The 7,758-nt window shown below is 37.0% G+C and overlaps 1 protein-coding gene across 1 annotated transcript in view; it reads left to right on the top strand.

The window, feature by feature from the left end:
- Nucleotides 1–7,758, top strand: part of LOC145243667 (isovaleryl-CoA dehydrogenase, mitochondrial-like) — a 191,075-nt gene that overhangs the window by 67,948 nt on the left and 115,369 nt on the right. The window lies entirely within an intron of this gene.

The raw sequence follows: 7,758 nt of genomic DNA on the forward strand, positions 1-7,758 counted from the left end.
TTTTTATAAATGTGGCAACACACAACCTACCTTTAAAAACTTGCTTTTTAGGGTTTTCGGATATGCTGAAAACGAATATTGCATTTAAAATTTAGTCTGGCAACTAGTTTTCATAATATTGCAAATATACTTTTCCACGCGCTGCAAAAATATGCGCGCTTTCTTCTTGCCTGTACCAAAAAAATCATTTTTTTTTTTTTCGGTTATTTGTAATAATAATAAAATGATTGGTTCCGCATTATCTTGTAATTTCATTATGTCGTCCCCCCCCCTCCCCCGTTTCCGCGTGTGGCATAAACAAATATAGCCGCTACTTTACATTGCAACATTAAACATGCTGAAAAGTATGTTTGCAATATCGTGAACACTAATTGCAGGCCTCAATTTTAAATGCGATATTCGTTTTCAGCACGAACAAGTTTTTAAAGGTAGGTTGTGTGTTGGTCTACCAGGCCACATTTACCAAAAATTAATTCAATTTATCGTGTTATTTTGTTTCAAATTTAAATTTAATTCTCCCCTCACCCCAACACCCAAAACATTTTAATGAAATTTATCGTTATTTTATGTTTAAAATATAATCCCCCCCCCCAAATAGATTTGTCATGTTGTGAGACACGCTTTGTTTATGACATTGTTAGATGAAAGTACAAAATGGTCTCATAAATAAATTAAATTCAGCGTTATTTTATGCTTCAAATTTAGATTTTCCAGAAATCATGAGTTCCTAATTTCTGCGCTTCAATGCGTTTTCTAGTGGTTCAATATATTCTCTCTTAGTTGTCGTTACTTTTTTCTTGCAGTTACTTCTAGCTTCTATAAACTTTTCTCTGTTTGTACTGGACTTATGCCAGATAAATCTGTGTTATGCATGTTGCCTCCGAGCAATGGCAGCTGTGCAAGCAAAAGGAAACTGTTGTGGAGTTTGCTATAGAACTTCCGTATCGGAACATGTGCTTCAATGTTTCCCCATGGGGTGTCTCTGATATGATCTCTAATGGCATCCCAGTCAACCTCATTGTAGTATCTTGTCATTGTGAGCAATGGCTCTTCAACTTGGAGGCGAGAGTTTAGAGTGATGTTTCATTATCACAGTATGATCAGCATTCCCGAGTGAGCACTGGGCATTTATTACACAGTTCTCAGGCACTGTTGTCAGAAATGGATCCAAAAGTGAGGCTTGTTGGGAGACAGGTCAGGAATGTTACTTTGTCAAGTAAAAGTTATGGATGATGCTGCCAGTTGTGTCTGTGTAGTTAAAGAAGGCAAGCCAATTATTGTGATGGGCGTTAGTCACCAAATACATGTATTTGGGTGCTAGTATCAAGGGAGAGTACTATATCTATAGTCAGATATGGTTGATTAGAGTACAGTCAAGGGTCGAGGGAGAGCAATAAAGAGAATGTAGGTAGCTAACGCTATGTTGTAAAGTCAGTTTAAAGCACATGAAGGCCTGATTATGTTTTTTTTTTTTTTATGTAGGCAACACCACTTATCAAGGCCAAGAGACCACTCGAGAATAAGGGTTAAAGAGTATTCAGTAGAAATTGGACAATATAGTAATAATCGTTAGTAATGGAAATTCGGTAAATTTGTTAACAAGTGGAATGGCTCATCAAGAACTTGTTTACGTTGGACTTGAAGAAAACCATATTGTAGTCAGCTGGAAAACAGAAGACAATTCCACAGGCGTGCAGTTCTAAGAAAGAAGCTTTGTTCATGGAACCTACGTTTAGGTTTGGGCACAGATAAAGAGTGAAGAGAATTATTTGATAGTATTTTCAGCTAGACGAGTGTTTCTTGTGGAAGTTTGGCAAGGAGGGACCATAGATTGAAGCTCAGTCGAACACTTTCCATGAAAATAACGATACAGCAGAGACAAACGCACAACATCTCTTCTGTGAGATAAAGGTTGTAAGGAAGAGAAAAGGACATCTCCTACGAGGCTACGAAGTCTATTTTGAACTCTATCAAGGCAGGACAAGTTCTTTCTAGTAGCTCCTGCCCAGATGTGGCAACAGTATTCCATCCTTGAACGTACCTGGCTCTTATATAGATAGAGAATTGCATCGACAGTGAGATATCTACTGGATCGATAGAAGGATTCCACTATTTTTCCTGCGGCCTTGACAACAGATTTGATGTACGTGTTCCATTTAAGATCAGGAGTAAAGGTCAAGCCCAGAAGCTTGTCAAAACTTGAGGACTCTTCAAGACGAGAGCCATTCATTTCAATTGATGCCAGATGGGGATCAGAACGTTGATGATGTAAAGAGAGAAGCTTGGTTTTAGATGCATTAAAAGCTACTCCTTCCCCCATTGTACCATGGGCTCAAGATCAGAGGAGAGAGAATCGGAGAGAATTTGGTCGTTTACTGTCTTAGATGTGTTACCATAGATGGTAGTGTCATCAGCATAAATGTCTACGAATGATGTAAGGATGTGATTTGGAAGATCATTAAAGTAGATCAGGAAAAGAGTTGGGCCTAGGATGGACCCCTGAGGGACTCCAGCATTAATACTGTGAGTTTCTGATTTCTACCCATCAACTACTACTCTTATGAACCTATCAGAAAGAAATGATTTAATAATTGAGAAGATATTTCCAGCTATACCATAGCTAGAGATCTTGTGAAGTAAACCTTTATGCCATACTCTATCAAAGGCCTTAGATATGTCAAGAGCAATTGCCCTAGAAAAGTTGCCTCCGTTGAGAGATTTGCTAATCCTATGAGATATAACTGTAAGCATATCTGTAGTAGATCTAGCAGAACGGAAACCATATTGTGTGTCACTAAGAAGGTTATTTTTGCTGAGATGGTTGATTACTTCTCTATTTAACAGATTCCAGCAACTTGCACAGGAGACTTATTGGCCTGTACTGAGAGGGGGATGAGCGATCACCTGAATTCTTAAATACAGGGCATACTGATGAGATTTTCCAGGGTGATGGGAAGCTATTCTCCTGAAGACAACGGTTAAACAGTTTTGTAAGTATGGGCGCTAGTTCTGGTTGAAGTTTTTTGAGTACTATAATTGGAATACCATCAGGGCCGGTTGCTTTACTGGAATCGAGGTTTTTGATTAGCTTGGCAACATCACGTACAGATATATGTATATCACATAGCACATTTTCTGATACAGGAGGAAATATTGGGGGTTGGTGGCCTTAGTCGCAAAGGGTAGAATTAGCTGCAAAGTTCTTGGCAAAGAGTTTGGCTTTGTCTGATGCTGACGAGATTACCTCAGGTCCATTGATGATAGTTGGGATAGAGCACACGCTTCTCTTCATAATTCTGTTTTTTTGAACTTGACGGACTGACCATACAGCTCTCGTATTCTTTGTTACTTTCTTACAATGGTTGCTGGCAGTTCTGAAAGTGGCTTTAGTCTCAGTATATCTGTTACGTTGGAAGCAGTGGAAAAAGTGATTTCTGTGCACAATGGCAGCAGCACATTCTGGAGAGAACCATGGCTGGCTGTTAGATTTTTGCTGGAACTTTTTTGAGGGTATGAAACGGTCTATACCTACAATTAACCATTCCGTCAGGTCTGATACTATAGAGGACACATCTTTTTTAAACATGGAACGCAGAGGTAGATCTGATATAAATGTATGGAAGCTATAGTGTATTGATATACTGTACGATTTTTCATCTGATTCTAGTTTAAATTTCCTAATCATGGGGAGGGTGTTATGAATATAGATTCCAAATCCATGCATGTGTCTGTCAGTCCTTACGAAAAGTGGAAGATAATCAGACATATTAAAGATGTTAGAGGGATGGAGGAGTGCAAGTTAGTTTCACTAGTTTCGTAGAACTGATTCTGCATCATCTAAATTTGTTCTAAGTTCACGGATATTTGTAAATGCAAGCCTCAATGGAGGAGGTGAATCGTTGTTCAAGTGTGTGTCTGGTTTAATCATTATTTTGGATTTCTTTCCCCGAAATCTGGACATTTGGGGGGGGGGGGCTGCTTGTTTACCATATGTGTTAACATGATTAGACTGAGCCACTCTTATCTGACAGGTTTGAGGGTACAGGTTTGGCAGTTGCTGGCTGCCGTTTCCGACTGACAGTACAGAAGCCTTAACTCTTAGGTAATGCTTAGAGCGGCTGCTGTCATCAGTTGTATAATATCGGGATGTTTGTAGTGCCATATCGTGCATGGAAAGGAACCCCACACTTATCTATGGTGGGCATTGCCGAGGCTATATTCCTGTGGATGAGGAGTCAGCTGATGGTCTACCTGTGTTGCATGGTGGTAGCTATGCACATCCGCTTTGTCTAGCGCCTCTCACCCTAAACTGAAACTACAAAATAAAATGAAATGACAGCTCAATTCAAAATAGCATAAAGATTTTTTGTTTTTTTGTTTTTTGTTTTTTTTAGATTTAATTTTGGTCAACAACCAAAAACTTGTCCAGAAAAGTAATTTTTCTTTCCTATTTTTTTTTTTTACTTTGTTAACTATTGTAAAAATATTGCTCCCCTCCACCTTTTTTTTTTTTTTTTTCAAATATAAATGAATTTTTCTAAAACAAATTAAATTTCATAATGATATATCAAATATAAAATATTGATGAAGAAATTTTCATTTCTATATTTTTATCATATTTGTTTTCTTTCTTTTAAGATATGTAAATGAATATCTCTCTCTCTACAAAAATATATGAGGGGTCTTCAATAAGTAATGCCCCTGACCCACTTCCCATACCAGTAAAGCAACAAAACTTGACACAGTTATTAGTCTTTCTCTACAGAGGAACCACTCAGAGTTGTGCATTTCTCCCATCATTTGATGCAGTTCTGGAGACCGTTTTTGTAGAACACCCCAGGTTGATCCTTCAACCACGACGTGATTTCAGAAATCAAGACTGCATCATCTGGGATTTCATAACCACACGCCCGTGCTTCTGATCTACCGACATGCGAGTTGTGGACCGGAGCGTTGTCCTGCTGGAGGAGGGTACCTTTGCTGATCTTGCCCCGCATCTTGATTTTGATAGCTTCCCTTAATTTCCTCAAAAGTGAAGCATAATAGGCTCCTGTAATTGTGGTACCCTTTGCCAGGAAATCTGTCATCACTACTCCGTCCTGGTCCCAGAAGACTGTGAGCATGACCTTGCCAGCGGAGGGCTGAACCCTTGCCTTCTTTGGAGGTGGTGAGTCCAAGTGCTTCCACTGCATTGACTGGGCTTTGGTCTCTGGATCATAGTGATGGACAGGTTTCATCCTGTGTAATCAGTCTTTTGAAAAATTTTGACTCATCTTCTTGGCACATCTCTAAATTCATCCTCGAGCACTTGACGCGTTCATGCTTCTGGAATGGTGTCAGCAACCTGGGGATCCATCTGGCAAACACCTTATGTATATGCAAATGGTCATGAATGATAGTTTCCACAGACTCTGTACTAATCTTGACATCTTGGGCTATTTGGCGAATAGTAATGCGCCGATCTTCCAAAATGGCAGCTTTAACTTGACGGACAGATGCCTCATCAATGGCAGAAGGGGGGGGGCGACCAGGTCTGGGAGCTGTTTCCACAGACTTCCGGCCATGTTTGAATTCACAATGCCAGCTTTTTACAAGGTCATATGATGGGGCATTATCACCATAAGTTTCTTTCATTTCATCAAAAGTCTCCTGTGGTGTGCGTCCTTTCAAATACAAAAACCGGATCACTGCTTGACATTCAACAGGCTCCATTTCACACCTGACTCAGTTCAAACACCTGCAAAACAGAGACCACAATTCGTTCAGAGCTGTAATTTGCCACATAACTCGTAGAGATATAAATCATTGAACATGCAAAATTTCAGCTAGATCAGACAACTAGAAGTGGGTCAGGGGCATTACTTATTGCATACCCCTTGTAAAAAACTCTGTGTGTGTGTGTGTGTGTGTGTGTGTGTGTGTGTGTGTGTGTGTGTGTGTGTGTGTGTGTGAAAGAGAGAGAAAGAGCGAGAGAGTTCCCTAATGATTTCAAAATTGTTGGGCCAAGTTTTATGAAATTTCACACAAATGTACTGGGAGTGTTCTTAAATGTACTACAAGTGTCTGGGAGTGTTCTTACATAGGTTTTGTGGTGGAATAACCATTGAAAATCGATAATAGAAAATATCTGATTTAAGAATGAACAGTTTGATTTTGATCAATGTTATACAGCCTAACATTGCAAGTGCATTTGAAAAGTTTCATTATGGCACAAGCATGAACAGTAGGTTCTTTGATAAGACAGGGGAGCATTTGAAATTAATGTTTCTACACAACTTGATTATGATACTTGACTGTTATATAAAAATAATTTTCTAAAATAAACAGTAAGTTCTCTATAGTGTAATATAGTTTACAATGCAATGTGGACCAAGTCACTGCAGGGAGGCATGTGAGTTTCCTCCCAGTGCACGGTGGCGGCTCCTCAACCAATCAGTCAATTTTATTGAAAAATGTGCAATTTCACTGATTTCGATAATAAAAATATGGAAGAGTAGAACATTCGTTGATCCTCGTTCAATCCTGTTAGTCGACTAGTAGATTTATAAATTGTGTTTGAATATATGATTAAGTGGCAGTTTTAGTCATTTAGAACTTCTTTAAAACTTCACCACTCACTCATTTTTCGACCAAATTTCAACCAATTATTACAGTTTATATTCACCTTCTCAGCTATATTGTGAAAAAAAATTTCTCAATTTTCGTTCAGTAAAACAAAAGTTATAATGAATTTTCTGGTGTTCAAAATTTTTAAAAAATATAAGGAGGTGAATGACATCTTTTTTTATGACTGGTTTTCAATAGCAACCATGTCTCTTCAGCGACTACTGTTGCTACTAATTCACTAATAAAAGCATGAAAGGGAGATAATTGGGAGGATTTTATTGAAAGCAGGCGAGTTTCATACATTGTTATTACATGTGTTTATGGGAGCAAAAAATAAGACTGAAATTAAACAAAGAGCAAGTGAATTCATTGGAAGCCTGGAAAAATCATGGATTACAATAGAAAAATGCAAGCATGAAAAGTAATATGGTTAAGCTTAAGCATGTTACTTTTCATGCTCATATTTTTCTATTGTGAGATATATATATATATATAGAGAGAGAGAGAGAGATTTGTTAACGGTTTCTTTTTTTTTTTTTTTTTTTTTTTTTTTTTTAGCGATATTAACAACTTCTAAATGCTGTTATTTTTATTTTTTTCTGCTTAGTGTTTTTTTTTTTTTAATTTAAGAATCATAAGCTCTTTTTGTTATTCATACATATATATGAATAAATCGCCCTCATCTTTTTATGGGACATATTTATTTATTTTTATTAAATATTATTTTACATGCATAAAAGTATATATATGTATATATGATTTTTTTAATGGCCGCAGACTTTAAATTAAAATAAATCTCAGAAAAAATATTTTAATTGTACAAATATGTTGCTTATTCTAAAGATTAATTTTTGGCATTTATAATTTAAATAAAATTTATAATTTAAATACAATTCATGATTTGAATACAATTCATGATTTGAATACAATTTATAATTTGAATACAATTTATAATTTGAATACAATTTCGGGTATATGGCCATGCAGCTTGCACATATATGGCATAATCTAAGGGTCCAATATTCACAAAAAATCTGTGTTTAATTAGGCTGTATTTCTGCAATACTGCAGCAAATGTTGTCTTCCAAGTGGTCTATTGTGTTTGGTTTATCAGTATAGACACAGAATTTTACATATATCCAAAGAAAATAA

This window comes from Euprymna scolopes, chromosome 22 (genome assembly GCF_053919585.1).
Source record: "Euprymna scolopes isolate OS-2025 chromosome 22, ASM5391958v1, whole genome shotgun sequence".
Classification (NCBI taxonomy): Eukaryota; Metazoa; Mollusca; class Cephalopoda; order Sepiida; family Sepiolidae; genus Euprymna; species Euprymna scolopes.